Source organism: Nuphar pumila, chromosome 16, assembly GCF_984573655.1.
Source record: "Nuphar pumila chromosome 16, dmNupPumi1.hap1.1, whole genome shotgun sequence".
In the NCBI taxonomy this organism is placed as follows: Eukaryota; Viridiplantae; Streptophyta; class Magnoliopsida; order Nymphaeales; family Nymphaeaceae; genus Nuphar; species Nuphar pumila.
This window is the reverse complement of record NC_143264.1, coordinates 16,844,478-16,867,497: the sequence shown is the minus strand read 5'-3', so window position 1 is coordinate 16,867,497 and position 23,020 is coordinate 16,844,478. Positions and strand designations below refer to the sequence as shown.

At 37.5% G+C, this 23,020-nt stretch overlaps 1 protein-coding gene across 2 annotated transcripts in view; it reads left to right on the top strand.

Moving 5' to 3' along the window:
• LOC149813031 (uncharacterized) overlaps window positions 1-23,020 on the top strand; it is a 41,130-nt gene that overhangs the window by 7,030 nt on the left and 11,080 nt on the right. The gene's annotated exons all lie outside the window — the stretch shown is intronic.

Below are 23,020 nucleotides of genomic sequence, written 5' to 3'. Positions count from 1 at the left end.
CAAGAATATATTTTCAGATGCACGTGTATGCAACTCGTTAAGTCTGAAACAGTAAAACATATTCAGATGCATATTTTCAGATGCAAGTGTATACAACTCGTTAAATCTGAATCAAAGAAATAAGTACTCAGATGCATGATCGACACATCTAAATCATAAAAAAAATATTCATATGTGTGATCTATAAATCTAAATCACAAAACATATTCAGATTTATTAGAATCGACAAACCTGTAATATATATATATATATATATATATATATATATATATATATTCAGATTTGCATGAACATGAGAAAAATCGACAAATATTTTTTCATTGGCATGATCAAGGGAAATTGTCAAGCATGAAAACACACACACACACACACATATATATATATATATGTAAAATCAACAATACGTGTATATACATAATTTTGAAATCAGATTTCCTTTTTCCCCCAAAACTTATGCCCAAATCAATTTATATGTATTCCTTCCTGTGAGAAATTAGAGAGAAACACGTACCTTAAATCAAAGTGTTAAGAACTCAGAAAAAAAATCGATGGATGTATGAAAATATGTTTTTCTTCTTTTTTTCTTTCTTTCTTTTTTTTCTTCTCTAAGCCTCACACGATTTTCCCTTTCTTGATTTTTCTCTCACCTCTCTTTCTCTCTCTTTAGAACTCGAGTTCTAGAGAGAGGCTCTAAGTATTTCTTTTTATATTAATTGAATGAGTTTAGAAGGGGGTGACGTTCCCTCTAGATCTATCTTATGGGTAGAGTTCTACTTCACGTAGAACTCTGTAATGAAAAAGGCGGAAACACTAATAATGCAAAACACACTTTGAAGAAGCCAAGAACACAAGCACTAAGAGTGCATACGTAACCCACTAAGGGGTGAAGTGCCTATAAGGCATAAGATTGATATTATTCAAGAGAGAAGGTGGGTGAAAAACCCATATAAATACAAGTGTGAGCCTCCTCTATTTATAGAAGAGGAGAGCTAAAAAGAGGGACCACAAGGGGGGCTCCCTTCTAGTCGTTGGGAGCCCCAACGGTCATAAATATGAGTGCTGGGCCCCAACGACTAGATGGGTGGGGCCCCTTATGGTCCTTCGTAATGAAAAACAAAAAAGGAAAAGAAAAAAGTAAAAAGAAAGAAAAGAGAAAAATACAAAAAAGAAAAAAGATACATGGTAATTTACCAAAACACCTCTATCGGGTTTTTGGTTGTACAAAATATATAAAAAATAAAAAGAAATAATATATATATACATATTTTAACACGCCTCCTCAAACTTTACGGGGAGAAGACCAAAAGTTTGCTAAGAAGAAACATAAATCGTGGAGTTGAGAGCGCTTTGGTGAAGAAGTCAGCTAGCTGATATTCTGAAGTAACATATGGTAATGTGATAGTTCCTCTGAGATATTCGTCTCGAACATAGTGGCAGTCCATTTCGATATGCTTGGTCCGCTCGTGAAAAGTATGATTGCTTGCGATGTAGATCGCACTTTTGTTATCACAGGACAACTTGATGGAAGAAGAAACGAGGACACCCATATCACAGAGGAGACTTCTAAGCCATACGATTTTCATAGTTGTCATTACCATGGCCCGATATTCGGCTTCAGTGGATGATAGTGAGACATTTTGCTGCTGCTTGCATCTCCACGAAATGAGAGATTCACCTAAAAAGATGCAAAAACCAATGGTTGAAATACGATCATTGGGATTTTCTCCCCAATCAATATCAGTAAAAGCAGTTAATTCAAGAGATGAGGAAGAGGATAAGAAAAGCCCTTTGGAGATGGTATTTTTAATGTATCGCACAATTCGCATCACGGCCGCCATGTGAACTGAAGTAGGTGCATGCTGAAACTGGCTTACAGCATGAACCGCATGAGCTATCTCTGGACGGGTGATGGATAAGTAAGTAAGAGATTCAATTAATTGACGATAGGGGGTTGGATCCTCAAGTAGAACACCATCTTCAAGTCTCAGTTTTGCATTGATAACTTCAGGAGTTTCAACTTTCTTTTCATCGGATACTCCTGACTTGGTACAAATGTCTGCTGCTAATTTCATTTGAGATAAAACGTATCCTCGGGAAGAGTATGCTACTTCAATACCTAAAAAATATCTCAAAAATCCAAGGTCAAACATATCAAAAGTTTTCTTTAACATGGACTTAACATCATTTACTCTCTTTTTGTCACTCTCAGTGATGATCATATCGTCAACATACAAAAGTAAAATAACAATGGGGTCACCTGTTTTCTTAACAAAAAGATCAGTGTCAGTATAACAATAAATAAATCCCAAATTGATTAATACATTACTAAACTTGTCATTACCAAGCTTCAGGAGCTTGCTTAAGTCCATATAAAGCCTTTTTTAATTTTAAAATCTTACCATTTAAATTCATACCCAGAGGTGGTTCCATATAAACTTCTTCACTCAAATTTCCATTTAAAAAGGCATTCTTAACGTCAAGTTTAAAGATAGGCCATTTTTTAATAGATGCTATTGCAATAAGTGCTCGTACAATAGTCATGCGAGCAACATGGGCAAATGTCTCATCATAATCCACCTCATATTCTTGGGCATATCCTTTGGCTACTAAACGAGCTTTAAATCTTTCTAACGAACCATCACTTTTAGTTTTCACTTTGAAAACCCATCTACACCCTATGTGTTTCTTGCTATTTGGGGGATCAATGATTTCCCATGTTTGTGCTCTTTTAAGTGCATTAAGTTGAAGTTCCATTGCTTCATTCCAATAAGCATATTGCTTAGTGTCATTATAATGAGATGGTTCATGAAAAGAATGAATTAGCTAATAAACAAGCTCAAAAATTTGGAGAAAAAGAATCATAAGATACAAATCTATTAGGTATTTTAGAAATACGATTTGATCGTCTTTGAGAGGATTCTTCTATTGACTCATTTTGAGAAAATTTCTCAAAAGCACAAGGAGGATTACTTTCATTTCTCCTAGAATAGACTTGTGTGTGACTTGGTACATTTTCATTTAAGTTTTGAAGGTCATGTTGCTCATTTACCGTAGGTTCAATATATTCCCACAAGGTTCAATATTAACATGATTATCTATATCTTTTTCTTGAGGCAATAAGTCAAACAAAAATGAATAATGAACATGTTCATTTAGTTTATGCGAAAAACCATTTTCTTTTTCTAAGTAACATCTTTTGAGATATCAACAACAACAACAACAACTATGCCTTCATCCCAAAACAATTGGGGTCAGCGATATGAACCAAAAAAGAAATTCATTTTGGGTCTTCCACATGAATCCTTTTCCTCCAATCATTTCTATCCAACGCCATGTCCTCGGTGAGGTTCAAAGCATTCATATCCTTTCCTATCATCTCCATCCAAGTCTTCCTAGGCCTACCCCGACCTCTTTTAACTAATATATTTTCCCATTTCTCCAACCTTCTAACTGGAGCATCATTAGGCCTTCGCCGAATATGTCCAAACCACCGTAAACGATTCTCTCGCATCTTATTTTCAATGGGTGCAACATCTTTTGAGATATAAAGTTTGTTATTTGATAGATCAAAACATCGATAGCCTTTTTGTTTTTTGCCATATCCTAAGAAAATGCATTCAATTGCCCTTGAGGAAAGTTTATCGTTTTTGTGAGTTAGGACATAATATTTACATCAAAAAATTCTTAGTCTTTTGTAGTCGGGAGACATGTTATAAAGTTTTTCAAATGGAGAAATATTTTTCAAAGTGGAAGATGGGGTTCTATTGATTAAATATGTTGAGGTTAGAACCGCTTCGGCCCAAAAGTATTTAGGAATATTCTTGGAAACAAGTAAAGTTCTTGTGGTTTCTATTATGTGTCTATGCTTTCTTTCCGCAAGACCATTTTGTTGCGGAGTGTTTGGACAAGAACGTTGATGACAAATTCCATTTTCTTTCAAGTAGATTTGAAATTCATTGGACATATATTCGCCTCCAGAATTAGATCTAAGAATGGATAGGTTTCCTAAAAATTGATTTTTAACCATTGCATGAAATTCTTTAAAATAGGAGAAAACTTCGGATTTGCGACTTAAGAAGTAAATCCATGTAAATCGAGTGAAATCATCAATAAAGACCACGTAGTATGAAAAGCCTCCTTTAGATAAAATAGGAGAAGTTTCCCATACATCGGAATGAACAAGTTCAAAAGGCCGAGTGGTGACATAACTTTTTTGAGGAAATGGAATAGCTTTAGATTTCCCAAAAATGTAATCTTTACAAGTCATGTGTTTGACTTTACAAGTATTGTTCAAAAAAGAATAAAGAGACATCTTTACAAAATTTGGGTGACCAAGTCTCTCATGCCAAACTTCATTACTTTTGTCGTTTACAAGATTACAAAAAGACTTTGATGGAAGCGTCAAAAAGTCCATAAAATAAAGATCGCCCCTTCTATGGCCTTTCCCAATCAACTTCCCTGACTGGAGATCCTGCACGGTGTAATCTTTAGGTGAGAAAGATACTTGACATCCATGATCAGTGACTTGGGAAACGGAAAAAAGATTTAGATTGATTTTTGGAACGACTTTTATTTTAGGAACAAAAAAGTTTTGAGAGGTTTTAAAATCAAGTGTTCCAACACTTTCAATTTTTAAAGATGTCCTATCAGCCGTTGAAACATAAGAAGATATGGGTTCGGAAAAAACATTAGAAAGATAGTTTTTATGAGATGTCATATGAAAAGAAGCACCGGAGTCTAGTATTTACGTACCTGGAGGTGATGAAGAATAGGCGATGGCGACTCTCAATGTTGAAGGAGAAGAAGTCTTGAGAAGATGTTGGAGAACTTCAGAAATATGGTTAAGAGTTTTTTTGATATCTCCTTCTTTGACACTTTGTTTTTCCTTCTTTGGAAAATTTTCTCCAGACGCGGCCACTTTTCCTTTAAGCTTTGGGCAAACCGGCTTGATATGTCCCGGTTCGTTGCAATAGTGATAAATCACTCCCTTTCTATATCCATTATTTTTGTTAAAGTGGGGAGGTATATATGTTTTTACATTTGATCCGGGCCTAGTAACGACCAAAATTTCATCACTCTTAATACTTATGCCAAGACGAGTTTGGCTTTACTTCTATGAAGAAGGGATGCCCTAACTTGTTCAAATTCCGGCCGAAGACCGTGGAGGAATTGGAAGAAATGTTCCTTTTCAATTTGTTTTCTTTTTATCTCAACATCTTTCGAAGCTACCCACTTGGACTCAAGAAAAACAAGCTCATCCCAAAGGGGGGTTAAAGTACTAAAGTAGTCACGGACACTTATATCCGCTTGTCTAGTAGATCTAATTTTTTCTTGACAAAAAAATTGTCTAGCTAAATCCTTTTGCGTATACATACCCTTAAGAAAAAACCATGCTTCATTGGCTCTTCTAAACTTAGCAATGTTGGCACAATTTTTGAGGTCAACATTGTTCATAAACCATGCCAAGATTTTGGCATGATTACTTTCCCAATCCTCAATTTTGGATTAATGATCATTGATAGCTTTGATGCGCTCATCGCCATCTAAAGCTTTTTCAATCCCACTTTCAATTTTAGTGAGAACAAGAGAGGGTTCAGGAGTAGTTCCCATGACAAAACCCCAAAGTTTCTTACCTCTTAGATGATTTTCCATAGCGGAGGCCCACATAAGGTAATTGGACCCATTGAGCTTAAAAGAGAGCTCCACTTTAGATTCATTCTCCATAGGTACCAAATAACCTTCTTTTCTTCAAAAAAATTGAGAGGCACACGTCCCAAGACACCAACAAGAAGAGAATCCCGATCACCTTCCTTGTTTAGAATCCCAATCATCTTCCTTGCTTTGATACCATGTAATGAAAACGGCGGAAACACTAATAATGTAAAACACACTTTGAAGAAGCCAAGAACACAAGCACTAAGAGTGCATACTTAACCCACTAAGGGGTGAAGTGCCTATAAGGCATAAGATTGATATTATTCAAGAGAGAAGGTGGGTGAAAAACCCATACAAATACAAGCGTGAGCCTCCTCTATTTATTGAGGAGGAGAGCTAAAAAGAGGGACCACAAGGGGGGCTCCCTTCTAGTCGTTGGGAGCCTCAACGGTCATAAATATGATTGTTGGGGCCCCAACGACTAGATGGGTGGGGCCCCTTATGGTCCTTCATAATGAAAAACAAAAAACAAAAAAGGAAAAGAAAAAAGTAAAAATAAAGAAAAGAGAAAAATACAAAAAAGAAAAAAGATACATGGTGATTTACCAAAACACCCCTATCGGGTTTTTGGTTGTACAGAAAAAAATAAAAAGAAATAAAATATGTATGTATATATATACTTATACATATATATATGTATATATATATATTTATTTATTTATATACATATTTTAACAAACTCTACTCTATCTTCTAGATTTTTATCTTTTTATTTTAATTATTTTTTAATTAATATTCTAAAGAATATTTCAGAGGGTGTCGCCCCCCCTCTGGAAGGCTTTATGGGATAGAGTTAGGTAAAAATCTACCTCATCCTAATTTTATTTAAAAGTTGATTTTAAAGTTTTAAAATGGCCATGGATGGATTTCAGATCTAGATCTGGATCCAAGATCCAAATCTATATGGATACAACCTGGATCAGATCCTAGTCAATATGGATCCTGGACTGGGTCCATATCCATATTAACTTGGATTAAACAGAGTGGATCCGATCCAATCCAGAAAAATGTCAAAAATAGAGGCTGGTCATTTTTGAAAAATTGCATTTTTCGGGCCAACTGTAATCCGATTTCGGAAAAACAGGTCGCCAACACAATCTACATTCCAAGGCGGGTTTAACGGTGGTCATACTTGAATTTTGCTTGAATTTAAACTGAATTTTGCATGAATTTAAAGGTTAAAAACTAAAAATTTCACAACTTATAATTAACTCATTTAGGTCATGTCAGTGGGCTCTGAGCCATGCCGAGACCCTGATGACATCACCTTTCTTTTAAATATTTTCCCACGATTTTATCAATTTAATAGATATATAATTCAAAGATAATATTTTTTGATTTTAAAAATCATGGAAAAATACGCAATATTACAATTCCAGACCGATTCACACCCGATCCTGGTTAAACCATATTTGGGTTGAATCAGTGTCTCAGTGAGCTGACGATACGATTCGACTGGGGCGATTCCCGAGTCAGATTGCCGGGTTTGCCAACCATGCCAAGGCTTGCTTCCTAGGATTTAAGAAGCACGTCTCATGGTACATGTACACTGAAATTTACATAAAGTTGTACCTATGTTAGAAAAGGAGACATACTTCCACGTTTGATGATCCATATGGAAAGGGAACCACAATTTCTAATTTTAACTTTGTTTCAATGCCGTCTTCTGAATTCTAAAAGATTTGTACTTTTATGCCTTAAAGTTCTTTTTAGTAACTTCTTTTGAAAAATAAGTCAGGCAAAAAGTTTTTGATGCTATCTTCTATAAGATTCTGCGTGGGGTTGAGCCTTCACTGCAGAAAATAAGAAAAGAGAGAGAGAGAGGAGGGAGATTCACAATGGCTGGGGGCGGCGCACGTTAACCCAACCTCCCAGCCCTAAACTTTATAAATAGGGAAAAAATACAATAGCTGAGATGACATAAAATTTACAGGAATGCCATTAATGAAATGGCATTGTGCATGTGTTAAAACATAACGTGCGTATGGATCTGGATCCAGATCCATACACATACCATATTTTAACACCCTCCCTCAAGTTGTACGTGGTCTTGGAGCATATACAACTTGCTCTTCAATAGCCAAAATTGATGTCCTGTTAACCCCTTGGTAAAAAAGTCTGCCACTTGATCTTCTGTTCGAACATGACGTAGTTCTATCTCCTTCATCTCGACTTTCTGTCGTATAAAATGTTGATCAATCTCAATGTGCTTCGTTCTACTATGCTGAATAGGATTACATGCAATGTTTATTGCACTTTGATTGTCACATAGAAGAAATGATCGAATAATTGTCTCTCCAAGATCACTCAATAAGTGTCTAATCCATGTAGCGTCTGCCGTGCCTGCAGCCATCGACCTGTATTCAGCCTCTGTACTCGACCGTGCCACTGCCTTTTGTTTTCTGCTGCTCCAAGGCACTAAATTGTGTCCAATATATACACAATATCCAGAGACAGATCGTCTCTCATCTGGATCCCCTGCCCAATCTGCGTCTGTATAAGTGATGAGTTCATGCCCTCTATGCAGGTTATCGTTCTTGCGATAAACAAGACCATCTCCTATAGTTCCTTTTAAATATCGTAGAATGCGCTTCACAGCTTCCATATGACCTTCCGTTGGATCATGCATAAACTGAGATACCTGATTGACAACATAAACTATATCAGGTCTGGTAAAGGTCAAGTACTGCAGCATCCCCACAAGACTTCTATACGTTGTTGGGTTGACACAAAGATGACCATCTTCAGAGCTCAGCCTTTGATGTAATACACTCGGAGTGCTGACTGGTTTGCAATTCGTCATCCCGGCTCTTTCTAGAAGATCAAAAGTGTATTTTTGTTGCATGAGTGTCAATGTGTCTTGTTGCCTGTCAACTTTAACACCAAGAAAGTACCTCAACTCCCCTAAATCTTTCATCTTGAAAGTTTTCATTAAAAACTGTTTCACGTCTTGCACATGATTATCTGAGCTCCCAGTGATCACAATGTCATCAACATATATAAGAAGAAGTATAACGATGCCTGTCTTTTGGTAAATGAAGAGTGAGTGGTCCAGAAAGCATCTTCTAAAACCATAGCTTTGAATTTGCATAGAGAAACTTTCAAACCAAGAACAGGACGCCTGTTTCAACCCATACAGAGATTTCCTTAGTTTGCACACCCAGGCAGTAGGATCATTTTCGGCATAACCAGGAGGTTGCTCCATATACACTTCTTCCTTTAAAGTTCCATGCAAGAATGCATTTTTAACATCCATCTGGCTAAGCCTCCATCCTCGGTCGATTGCTAGGGATATGATGACACGAATTGTACCCATTTTGACTACTGGACTAAAAGTTTCATCGTAATCTTCACCATATTGTTGTGTGAATCCCCGAGCAACAAGTCGCGCTTTATATCTGTCAATACTTCCGTCAGGCTTGTACTTTGTTTTATAAACCCATTTTGAGCCAACTACATTCTTTCCTTCTGGCCGAGGTACTATTTCCCAAGTCTGGCACTCATGAAGTGCTTCCATTTCTTCATTCATAGCTTCAGTCCAATGACGAGATTGAAGAGTTTGATTAAAACAAGTGGGTTCATCCTGTTTTGTGAGCTGAGACATAAACAACTGGAAATCAAGAGAGAAGGTCTCATAACTCACCCATCGTTGAATAGAATGCCTAATGCTTGACGGCCTTTGAGCCGGATCATTAGAAATGCTTTCCACATTCCTCTGCTTTATATTTTTGTCCCGTCTAGTGTATATCTGTCCAGAGAAGCGTTTTACTAGGGTTGGTTTTACTGGAGATGGTTCAACATGCATCTGTGAGTCATCCACCCCCCTGCTCAAGCCAAAGGAAGGACAATTCACCTGACATGTTTCTCCTGTATTAGCAAAAAGATCTGCGCTCATCCATGGATCATATACCTCTACTTCTCGAGATGGCAACGCTTCAGAGTCATTTACTTGAAAATTTTGTTCATCAAAAACAACATTCCTAGAGGTCCTAATACGTTTTGTAGTAGGATCATAACATCGATAGCCTTTGTATTCATCCGCATACCCAACAAATCTGCACTTAACGGCCTTGTCCTGAAACTTATTTCGCAGAGATGAATCAATATGTACATAAAATACACAACCAAAAACACGCAACTCATCATAAGAGGGATGCTGCCCAAATAAAGTATAATATGGAGAGTGCTGATCTAGAAGTGCCATAGGAAGACGATTTATGACATGAACAGATGTATGAAAAACTTCTGTCCAGAGACTAACGGGCACATTGCTATCATGTAACATGCTCATCGCACTCTCGACAATATGCCTGCGTTTCCTTTTCGCAACCCCATTTTGTTGAGGGGTATGAGGGCAAGAAACCAGTCGACTTATTCCTTTATCTCGAAGAAAGGCAATAAACTCGTTTGATGAATACTCGCCACCACCATCACATTGTAAATGCACAATATCACAGGAAAACTTTGTTTTGACCATCGAATGGAATTCCCGAAATAGTTGAAAAACTTCATGCTTATGTTTCAAGAAATATATTCAAGTATAACGGGAATAAGAATCAATAAAGATAACATAGTAACGACTACCGGAAAGAGAAGGAATAGGTGCGGGTCCCCAAACATTGGAACGAATAATCTCAAACGGCTTTGAAGCCCTTTTATTGATAATATGAAATGGAAGAACATGGCTTTTGCAGAGTTCGCATGAGGAACATTTATTATTATCTAAAAATGAACATAAACTAGACTCTGGAAGAAGACCATCAGAAACAAGACTTTCAACGAAGCCCCGACTACAATGACCCAAATGACTGTGCCAAATATCTGGCTTATTACAATGAAATGAATTAAAAACTTCCAACGAAGGGAAAAACAAAGACTCTGAAGGTGAAGACACTGAAGAATGCTTGGACAACTTCAACTGAGGGAATCTCCTTGAAGACGTACATGTTTCCTTGTCGCTCCCTCTTAGCGAACGTATCCTTCGTTCGTAGATCCTTAACATAAACAGAAGATGGAGTAAATTCGACGGAAGAATTCATATCGTCAACAAGTTTAGCTACAAAAACAATGTTCTTTTTAATATTAGGCGCAAGGAGAACATTGGACAAGTGAAGTGAGGACTCTGACATAGGGATATGTGCACTGCCAGTATGACTAATGGAGTGATAAGTTCCATCTCCCGTAACTATACTACATTTTTCAGAATAAGGCAATAAGTGAGATAACTTACCGACGTTACCCGTAACATGAGTGGCAGCGTCGGAATCAACATACCACTCGCCTTGTTCATTTTGCTTGATCGTCATCTGTGACAATGCTGATAACAAAAGTTGTTGCATATCTGTAGGTGGCGCTTTCGTGTCCACAGTAGTAGCTGACTTATTTTCAATTTTGTTTATTTTTCCTCTATTTTGTAGATTAAACCAACAATCAGCTTTCACATGTCCTCTTTTGTTACATAAGAAACAAGTGGGCACTCTCCTCTGATTCCCTGTATTAAAAACACCAGAAATATTAGGTGTAAGCAAAATACCACGACCTCCCTGCCCAAAACGTCCGCGGCCTCTGCCTCCTTGATGCCCTCCATTTCTTCGTCCAAAACCGACAGAAGTGTCCATGGCCAAAACTGAATGAGAACGGATTGATTCATTTCCTTCTGCTCTTTGTTTCATAATCATCTCATGCTGGAGAAGTTTCGCTTGAAGATCGTCAAAGGTAGGCAAGTGAGGAAGGCATGACAAAGCTGTGGTAAACATGTCAAAATCAGGGCCCAATCCATTGAGGAGTTGTTGAACTTTATCTTTATCTGAAATAGCACTTCCAATAACCGCCAATTGGTCAGTAATACTCTTCAAGCGGCTTATGTATTCCATGACTGACATGGAGCCTTTCTTCAAACTTTAAAATTCATTTTTTAAGTACATAACTCGAGCTTCTAATATCTAAGAGTATGTCTGAGACAACTTATTCCACAGATCCTCCGCAGTGCAATCATCTGAAAGAGTAACCAACACTTCTTGAGATAGTATTGACGTAATATAAGCAACCAAAGATTGATCCCGCTTCCTCCAGTCTGTATACTTTGGATTCTTAAAGGAAATAGTAATGGTGTCACCCTTCTCATTGGTGGTTTCCTACAAAATAAACCGTGGTGGTATAGGAACCAAACCTTCCAGATGTTCATCGAGATCCTGACTCTGTATAAAAGGAAGTATTTGTCTCTTCCAGGTCAAAAAATTAGAGTAAGTTTTTCTGTAACAAGCTGACTCAAGAAATTTGCAGAGGGACCGAAGGACAAGGTGGATGACGAAGAGTAATCCATATCAATAGAACAACGAATAAACGAACAAGACGAATGAAGAGAAAGAAAAGAAAATTGAAGATCACTTAATCAATCAATAGAACTTTAATAAGGGATGCACCCGTGATACTAATAAAACCCTCTCTTTTTTTTGTTTTAGGGTCGAGATTGTACACTGTTATAACCTGCCTATAGGCGTCGCACAGAAAACATGAAACAATAATAGAAAAGAAAACTTCTGTAATCAAAGAGGAAATAAATCAACAAAAAATACTCAAAAACTGCAGTAGATTTGATTGCAATAAAAAAAGAAGACTGCAATCAAAGAGGGAAACTGCAATCGTTGATGTCGAAGAGGCGTTAAATGTGAAAACTGCAGACGTGTTTTCACATTTAACGAGTACTGTGAAAAACTGCAGACGTGTTTTCACATTTAACGAATGCTGCAGACGTTAAGAATCAGAATGAATAAGAATCAGAAAAGGAGAGACAAATTGTGATGATAACGAGTACTGTGAAAACTGCAGACGTGTTTTCACATTTAACGAGTGCTGCAGACGTTAAGAATCAGAAAAGGAGAGTAATCAGAATGAACGAGTGCAGAAGTTACCAAGAAAGGAAGAAGAATGGACGAAGAGGTGTATCAAAACTGTTCCTTCAGAAATCTTCAGATCTCGCTGAACACACGTCTGGTAGGGTTCCGCAACCTGCAGCTCTGATACCATATAAGATTCTGTGTGGGGTTCAACATTCACTGCAGAAAATAAGAAAAGAGAGAGAGAGAGAGGAAGGAGATTCACAATGGCTGGGGGCGGCGCACGTTAACCCAACCTCCCAGCCCTAAACTTTATAAATAGGGAAAAAATACAATAGCTGAGATAACATAAAATTTACAGGAATGCCATTAATGAAATGGCATTGTGCATGTGTTAAAACATAACGTGTGTATGGATCTGGATCCAGATCCATACGCATACCATATTTTAACATCTTCTTATTGTAAGAAGAATATGTGGATCATTTCTTGCTATTATGCTAGGGTTCCTTTTCTCTTTTTCTTGGTATGTAATAGCTATTATGGTGTTAGTGGCCAATGATTTTTCTTGGCCTTTTTTGCTTTTGCACTTCTGTTTGCTACTTTCTTTATACTCCAATTCTACTGGTATAGTAGGAAAAGTAATAAAATTTTGTAGGTTCTATGAGTATACTATTAGATAGTATATGGATGTATTTATAAATGCTAGGTTTCTATTTATACTTATCTTAAACATTTGAAGGCTGCTGGGGTGTCTTTGATTTACTTATTCTTTATTAAACAAAACCACCCTCCATTTCACAAAATGGGGTTGCTGTTTTCCTTTTACGTTTAAAAGAACCCAGTTTTTTCTTATCATCGACAACCCGCTCCTGTCCCTACTCTCCTTCCCTAAACGACCCACCTATCGCTGCTCCGCTCCACTACTTTCTTGTGGCCTCTCTCAAAAGGTTAAAAGATTTTTGCACAGCTCTTCCCAAATGCAGACCCCTCCACGCACATGCACATATTCCTTGTCGAGGCTATGTCACTATGAACAAAAGTATGTTTCTTTTTTGTTTTCCACAAAGTTACAATCAAAATTTATTTTAAATGGTTTATCATCCAAACATTAATATATTGCTTCTGTTTCTTTACAAAAAATTACAATACTAATTATATTTTATCATTTGTAAGTAATAAATATAAATAGAACTAAACAGACTCTTAGTGTAGGTTATTATTATCTTTTAGATTCTTCCTGAATAAGATAGCTGGATTTGGATAGATTCATAATATCTTTGCAATGATGTTGGATTCAAATCCTACGAAGGGCTAACTTTTTTTCTCTAGATGATAGGTTAGTTAGTTAACCTTGAATCCTAATGGTAGTTTCACATATTATGTAATTTGGATGATTATTAACTTGAAGTATAAAAGGATTTCTAGTTTGCTTCTTAGACATGTTTTAGTTGCTTATTATTTCCTGCATTATGTTGATCAATTATAGCTGGCTTCTTGCTTGTTCTTCCTATGTGACTTCTTGTTTCTGTTTATCTTCTTGGCAACGATGCATTAACAACTAAGTACAGGCTTAATAGAACAAAAAGCAAGGATATTGGTCAAATCAGGTGGTCGGTCTAATAAGAAAAATATTCTTTTTCTTGATGTTATCCATATTAAAGATTGGAAAATCGATAGGGTTTTAGAGAGGCAAATAAATAGGTGCATTCTCTATTTGTGCTTTAATTGCTGAACATGGTAATATAAACTACAATGTACTATTTGGTTGTAGTTTGTTTTTTAGATGTGCTGACATCAAAACCAGAGTCAACTTTGAAATAGGATCTCTCATGGCCAATGTGGTAAGACGGCCTTGCTCTTGTACTAATTTGAGAAGCTTGTGTTAATATATATATATATATATATAGATATATATTTATGTAATAAGTAATACCCACCAGGGGTGTTTTTATCTTTTCACTCATTGTAATAGTTGTTGTCCACTGGGGACATTTTTGTCTTTTCTTTTATTTTCCCTTTTTTTGTATTTATGTATTTGTGTAGGGGCTCTATGGCCATTGAGACCATAAAGTTGTTGGAAGCTCCCAACGATCATAAATATGACTGTTGGGAGCTCCCAATGACTCCTTGGGAGCTGCCTATAAATATTATACTTCAAGTCCCCATTTGTTAATGTTTTCCTTAAGCATTTATGAGCAATAAAGGATATATTTTTTATGTTGTGTTGACATTTTTTGGCTCTTAAGTGCCACGTTTTGCGAAGCACGCTTCCCCGGGTCCTATAACGCTTCAGGTAACCCTGGTCCTTTGTGAATATCACCAGACCTTAATCTCTTTAGGTTCGCCTTCTTTTAATGTGATGAACAGCCTTCACGTTAATAAAGAATGCAAGTGACATGTGAAAGTAAAAAAATATCAGATTTATCAGATCTGATTAAAGGAGAAGAGATCTCAGATTCAACCAGATCTGATATAGAACATTCAGATCTGATAAACCCAAAGCAACAGAAATAGAGAGACGTATATGTGAATATCCAAACTAGCAATATTCACATATAACGAGACTAAGAAAAACCAGGGGAAATTTGAGACCAGGAAAACTCTTTATGAGATGAAAAACAGAGGTATTGACTGAAAAGGACAAGAAGAGAGACAGGTTTAACTGACTAGGAAACCTTTACAAGATGAGAAAGACATCAACCCAAGAAAATAAGAATAAGAAAAGGACACAGAAAGAAATAGAGAAAAAGAGGAGGAAAGAGGATAAAGGCAAACACAAGATCTATTACAACATACATCAAACAAGTCCCATCGACTGACCTGTTGCTCTGATACCATCAAAGACTTTGGTATCTTTTGTATTTCAGATCAGCTGCACAAGGAAGAGGAGAAAGAATATGGCTGCTGCTGTTGCTGCACATTTCTCAATGTGGGCACATTTCTCAATGTGGGCACATTTCCCAATGTGGGAACATGTGGTAACTCCTATTAAAACCTTTAATATGACAAAGTACAAAAGAACCCCCAGCATAACACAGAAAAATACATAACAATCAGGTGCAATAAAGAAAGAAAAAAACCCACCTATGAGAACCCAAAATGCATACATATCCCATCCAAGATCCAAATTCAAAAAATGGATCTGGATCTGATATGGACCCAGTCGTGGATCCAACCATCACATCTCAATACAGACTATTGATAGACCTACCATCTGGTGAAAAAGTTATAGATGCTTATGTTATTAAGTTATCGAACCCCAATGATGTATGTCATGGTTAGTTTATTGAGAAACATATCTCTGATTGAGTTATTCCAATGCTAAAAGACTAAAATTTTAGCTCCTGCAATATGTGTTTTGGCTGTTACCTTTTTGCAATTTTCAGTACATATTTAAAGTTTTAAACATCAATTTGCATTGCCCTATGTGTGAAAACCACCAAATGAACCAGGCAGATCTTACCTATTAAGTTTGAATGGTATTTAAGCATGCCTAGTGATTGTATTCTCGTACCATTGGGCATTGACTGTTGTTGCGGGAGAAATACAAGATGAAGTTGGCTGGACAGATACAACAGATATTACATGTTCTTTGGCTGAGCCCATATGATTTGTGAATGATGGAATGATAGCTGAAATTGATTTAAGATCTATCAAAGGACACATAAAATATAATTTGAGCTGTGTATGTAAACATAATAGTAGATGAGGGATTAGAGTTGGTGTGAGAAATGTGAAATGTGAAATGTGAAGCTTGCAGCATTCAATCTATGTCACAAAGGTGCGGGTGCGGTGATGCGGCACTTTAAAAAAACTTGGGTGTGGAGGTGCGGGAGGGTATATATATATATATATATATATATATATAATCTCGGACAGACCCTGTATACCCAGATTTATTCAAACCTGGGTTTACTTTGACCCAGGTCTGAATCCGACTGAGTCAAATCATACCCAACAGACCCAGGTTCAATTCAGACCTAGGTCTGCTTTGGCAGAAGACTGAGTCTGACTTGGGTCAAAATAGGTTCAGGTCCGATTCAGATCTGGGTTGCTTTGACCCAAGTCTGAATCAGACTTGAGTCTAAACAGATCCAGGTCAATCTGATATGAATCAGACCTGAGTCTGCATGTATTGTAAAACTGTAAAAAAATAAAAAAAAGGAAAAGGGGAGAGAAAGGAGAGATTAAGAGAGAGAGAGCCTCGATGTGTAGGCAACAGACGAGGAAGAAGAGGAGGAGGGGGAAGAAAAAGAGGAGAAGCAAAAGGGAGGATGAAGAAATGGGGCGGAGGAGGAGGCGGAACAAGAGGAAGGCGAGAAAGAGAAAGAGAAAAAATGGAGAGAGAGAGGTACGTACTTGAAGGTGGGGCTCTCTAAAAGAGATGCAGGAGGAGAGAGTTATTAGAATATAGATTGGATATGGATCCAGTACTGGATCCATATCCATATAGAATAGGTTCACGTGGTTGCTACATTATAATGTATTATACATTACTAACCAGGGGCAATCTTGTCATTGTAAAATATTATTGTAAACCTATTTTATACTAATGATGTTTAGTGCAGCACACAGAAAAGAAGTGGCTGCCGATTCCAAGGAAATCCCCTCTCCTCTCTCCTCTCTCCTCTCTTCTCCACTCCTCCTTCTCGGTATTCACGATAGAACTGCCAACCCAAGCAGTTTTAACATGGTATCAGAGCAACGATTAATCTGGGCATAAAAGTGCATTCGTCAGGGATCGTGAAAGGATTTGCCAAGCCTTCGGCCGAATCTTTTCCCTCATCAGCGATCGTGAAAAGGCCTACTTCATGACCTACCGTGCCTAACTTTCAGTCGAGTTCATAGACAAGCCGAGTCTCCTCTTCCTCCTCTTCAGAACAACCGAGTTTCTCATATTCAGAACAACCGAGTTTCAAACAACCGAGTTCCTCCTCTTCAGTCGAGTTTCAAACAGGTCACCTCTTCAGCCGTATCTTCTCGTTGTCAACCAGCTACCAATGGATACTTCAGGCAATTCGGGTCTTTCTTTCAACTTCCTTGGACAACTAGTTTCAGAAAAAATTGACTACCAACAACTACCTGACTTGGAAAAGGCAAATTGCTCCTTTTATTCGTAGTCAAGACCTTTCAGGCCACTTGGATGGATCTACTCCTATACCTCCAGAATTTATCATAATCGAAACCAAAGAAGATGAAGGATTGTCGAATACTATTTGCAATCCTGCATTTGTTTCTTGGATGAAGCGCGATCAGGCTCTTGTTGCATACATCACTTCCACATTATCTCAAGAGATATTGATTTCCATTCCTGATGATTGCACATCTTAAGTTTTGTGGGAGGTTTTAGCTCAGACATATTCTGAGATATCAGAGGCTAAAGTGCTGTTTCTCAAACGCGAATTTCAGATGTTAAGAAAGGGGGCAATGAGCATTATTGAATTCTTAAATCAAGTTAAAAGCATTACGGACCAGTTAGCTATGGTTGGATATTCAGTATCAGATAAAGAAAAGGTGCAACAAACATTGAATGCCTTGGGATCAGAATATCATGTCCTTGTGACCTCCTTATTGTGCTTACCTACATTACTCAGTTTTGAGGAATTACGCGTCAAACTGCTTCAATACGAAATGACTCTGAAGAGCATGTCTGATACTTCAGCTGGACAATCATCTACGCATGAGGTTCTTGCCACAGGGATGATAGTTGATCGAGCACGAGGAGGACGTGGCAGAGGCAGCGGAACTGCCATCCAAGGTGGACGCGGATTACTACCCACACCAAATTCCACAACTAGTTTTTCAAGGAATGCTCCCACATGCTATCAGTGTAATAAACGGGGTCACATCAAAGCCAACTGTTGGTTCAACCCACAAAATCGAAACAGAGCGCAAAATAATAGAAATATTGCTACACCAGGAACTGCAGGTACCTTTCGGGTCAGTGATGATGCTAAGGATCTTCTCTTATCTGCGATGGCCAACTTGAACTTGAAACAGAATGATGATGGAATATGGTATGTTGACTCCGGGGCAGCGACTCATGTTACTGGCAATGCAGGTAAATTCTCTACTTTGGTTCCCTATTCTGGAAAATCTAATATTGTAACTAAAGATGGGACTCACCACCCTATTTAAAACATAGGCAATGTCCTTATTCCTTTGTCTGAGTCATCTATTTCTTTATCTGATGTCGTTCATGCACCAAATATAAAGAAAAACAGTCTCTGTATCTAAACTTGTTGACTCTACCAATTCATCTGTGGAATTTACTCCTACTTCTGTCTTTGTCAAGGATCTTCAAACGAAGGAGATGTTCGCTAAAGGAGAGCGACGTGAAAACATGTATGTCTTCAATGAAGATCCAGCCTCCAGTGTCTTGAAGCCCAAGTCTGATCATGTCTCTGAAAACGTCCTAAGTTTATCCAAATGTAATAAGCCAGATCTCTGGCATTCTCGTCTTGGTCATTGTAGTCAAGTCTTTATTGAAAAGTTAGTGTCCAATGGTTTTCTTTCAGAGTCTGTTTCATTTTCATTAAAGAATAAAATGTGTTCCAGTTGTCAAGTTTGCAAGAGTCATGTACTTCCTTTTCATCAAATAAATAAAAGATCTTCTATTCCTTTTGAGATAATATGTTCTGATGCTTGGGGTCCAGCTCACAATCCTTCTTCTTCTGGAAGTAAATATTATGTATCTTTTATTGACAGTTTCTCTCGTTTTACCTGGATATTCTTCATGAAACACAAATCAGAGGTTTTTCTTATTTTTCGTCACTTTCATGCCTATGTTAAAAATCAATTTTCCCAAAATATTCAAATTCTCCAATGTGATGGAGGTGGTGAGTATTCCTCCAAAGAGTTTTTAGACTTCCTCCAAGATAATGGGATACATCGTAGAGTTTCTTGCCCGTATACTCCACAACAAAATGGAATTGCTGAACGTAAACACAAACATATTCTGGAGAGTGCAATGAGTATGATGCATGGTTGTAATTTGCCCATCAACCTTTGGACAGAAGCTTTTCATACTGTCACTCATGTGATAAATCGTCTTCCTATGCCTATCCTTGAAAATCAGTCTCCCTATTATGTTCTCTTTGGTATACAACCTAATTATGATGAGTTACGAGTTTTTGGATGCACATGTTATGTACATGTTGACAAATCCATGAGAAACAAATTTCAGGACAAAGCCTCTATATGCCAATTTGTAGGTTATGCAGATGAACACAAGGGGTACATGTGTTATGACCCTATCAATAAGAAGATCAGAATTTTCAGAAATGTTGTCTTTGATGAAAATAGCTTTTCAGAAAATAAAGCCAACTATGATCGTGAACATGGTGATATGGCTGATAATTGGTATAATCCATGGCTCAGTGCTGAACTTATCTCACATGCTGCTGAATGTACCACTTTGGCTCCTGAAAACATACATGATGAGACGGTTTCAGATAAGGTGTCGGAAACAGAATGTCAGAGATACAAAGGGAATGTCTACACCAGAAGACCCAGAGCGCAAACAGATGCACCTGTTGGAGAACACATGACATTCCCCAATAATGTGGAGGCACCAAGAAAATCAAGCAGGATAAAGCATCCAATTGAAAAATGGGTAAGTTACGATAACTTATCTATGGATTTTCAGATTTTCCTATCCAAGGTTGAAAAACATGAAGAACCGCTTGGATTTTGTCAAGCTATTCAATCTGACAAATGGATTGAGGCGATGAATGAGGAAATAGAGGCACTTCATGAGTGTCGAACATGGGAGATAGTTGGTCGTCTCCCAGATAAAAATGTTGTTGGCTCAAAATGGGTGTATAAGATTAAATATAAACCGGATGGGAGCATTGAATGATACAAGGCACGTCTTGTTGCCAAAGGGTTCACCCAAGAATATGGTGAAGATTACGATGAGACCTTCAGTCCAGTAGTGAAAATGGGAACCATTCGCATTATCCTCGGCTTGGCCATTGAGCATGGGTGGAGCCTTAGTCAGCTTGATGTCAAAAATGCATTTCTTCATGAGGACTTAAAAGAAGAGGTCTATATGGAGCAACCTCAAGGTTATGCAGAGGGAGACCCAAAAGCATATGTATGTAAATTAACCAGAGCATTGTATGGTTTAAAGCAAGCCTCCCGGTCATGGTTTGAAAGCTTCTCTTCAGAGATTCAGAACCACAGTTTTATTCGTTCCCAACTAGACCATTCTTTATTCATATACAGGGATAGAACCACTGTAGTTTTCTTACTTATATATGTTGATGGTATAGTGGTCACTGGTAATGCTCCAGAGCGTATTCAACAAATTAAAGTTTTGCTGAGTATGCGATTTAAGATGAAAGATCTTGGAAAGCTAAGGTATTTTCTTGGTGTAGAGGTGGACAGACAGGATGGAGAAATGTCATTAACTCAACACAAATACACTCTTGATCTTTTGGCCAAAACAGGAATGACAGATTGCAAACCTGTGCCTACACCCAGTGTTGTCAATCAAAAACTCAACATTTGTGATGGCGAGTTGTATCCTAATGCAACCAAGTATCGCAGTTTAGTGGGCATGTTACAGTATCTTACTTTTACTAGACCAGATATTGTATATTCTGTAAATCAAGTATCTCAGTTTATGCATAAACCAAAGAATGGTCATATGGATGCCGTCAAGCGTATTCTCCGATATCTAAAAGGCACGGTGGGTGATGGACTCAAATATGCTCAATCTTCATGGGCAACACCGAAACATGACATATTGGCCTATACAGATGCAGACTGGGCAGGAGACCCAGATGAAAGAAGGTCGGTTTCAGGATATTGTGTTTTCATTGGAAGCAATCTTATCTCATGGAGTAGCAGAAAACAAAAAGTTGTGGCAAGGTCTAGCACGGAGGCAGAATATAGATCTATGGCAGCTACCACAACAGAAGTAACCTGGGTTAGGCATCTCCTTACAGAAATGGGAGAGAGTATCTCAAGTTCAACCCTCATGTGTGATAATAGAAGTGTTGTACAAATTGCTTTCAATCCTGTTCATCACGGTCGGACCAAACATATTGAGATTGACCAACATTTCATCAGACAAAAGATAGCAGACAAAGAGATTGAACCGGTCTATGTGCCTTCAGAAGACCAAGTTGCTGATATGTTCACAAAAGGTTTCACAAGTAACCGCTTTTGGTATCTGAAGAACAAGTTGCACATGGTTCAATCCCATGCACAACTTGAGGGAGGATATTAGAATATAGATTGGATATGGATCCAGTACTGGATCCATATCCATATAGAATAGATTCACGTGGTTGCTACATTATAATGTATTATACATTACTAACTAGGGGCAATCTTGCCATTGTAAAATATTATTGTAAACCTATTTTATACTAATGATGTTTAGTGCAGCACACAAAAAAGAAGTGGCTGCCGATTCCAAGGAAATCCTCTCCTCTCCTCTCTCCTCTCTCCTCTCTTCTCCACTCCTCCTTCGCGGTATTCACGATAGAACTGCCAACCCAAGCAGTTTTAACAAGAGTTACATACTTGAAGGTGCAATGAAGTTATGGAGGAGGGGCTGACCCCTGCCCCTCTTTTCTTTGTTTTTTTTTTTAACTTGAAATTCTGAAATTGGATTCGGTCAACGCTGACCGATCCAGTTTCAGACAGTTTTGAGTTTGGGTGCGGTTGACTGTGCACCCAAAAATTTTGACCGCACGACATAGCATTCAATTGACTGTGAACAGTAGAAGTCATGTTGGAGATGTCACAACTTTATTAATATAATCTTTGTTAAGTATTCCTCCTTGTGGTGCAAATGTTTCTCCCATCTTGCTTCAAATTTAAAATGGAGCTTAATGCTGTTGGTGCTGCTTCCACTTACTGTGATCTAGCTTATAAGGGGCTAGAGTTCTAATGGTGTCAGGGAGAAAGAATTTTCACTTGAAGGCACTAGGAGTGAAAATATATTTAAGAGAACCGTGAAAATATGATGTATGAGCTTGATAACAAGTTCTTGGATGTGTTTCTTCATGCTTCAATCATGCAAACCAGAGAAGTTCAATTCTCTTCAAGGCTTTTTAAGTATTATTTTGTTTTTCTGGTTAATTGATAGGAAGGCAGTAAACAAATATGTAAATGGAACTATGTAGATTCTGTTTTAGGTCAAGAAAGGAATAGATGAAAAGCACAAACTATATATAGGGAAATTTAACAAATTCTTGTTCAAAGTTATGTATTCTTCTACTTGGAAAAAATGATCTATTTTCCTTTCGTCTTTAAATTTCTTTTCTTCGTCATACCTTTTTAAATAATTTTTTGTTTGAAACTTTGAGCATCAGCTTGATATTCAGAGTTTTTGATTGTCGGTTGGTCTGATGTTAGATACAGTTCACTTGTGAATACATACAACTTCTACGGGATGACCATGAGTGCATTCCTTAAAAGTTTCTTTCATGATATATTCAAAAGAGATC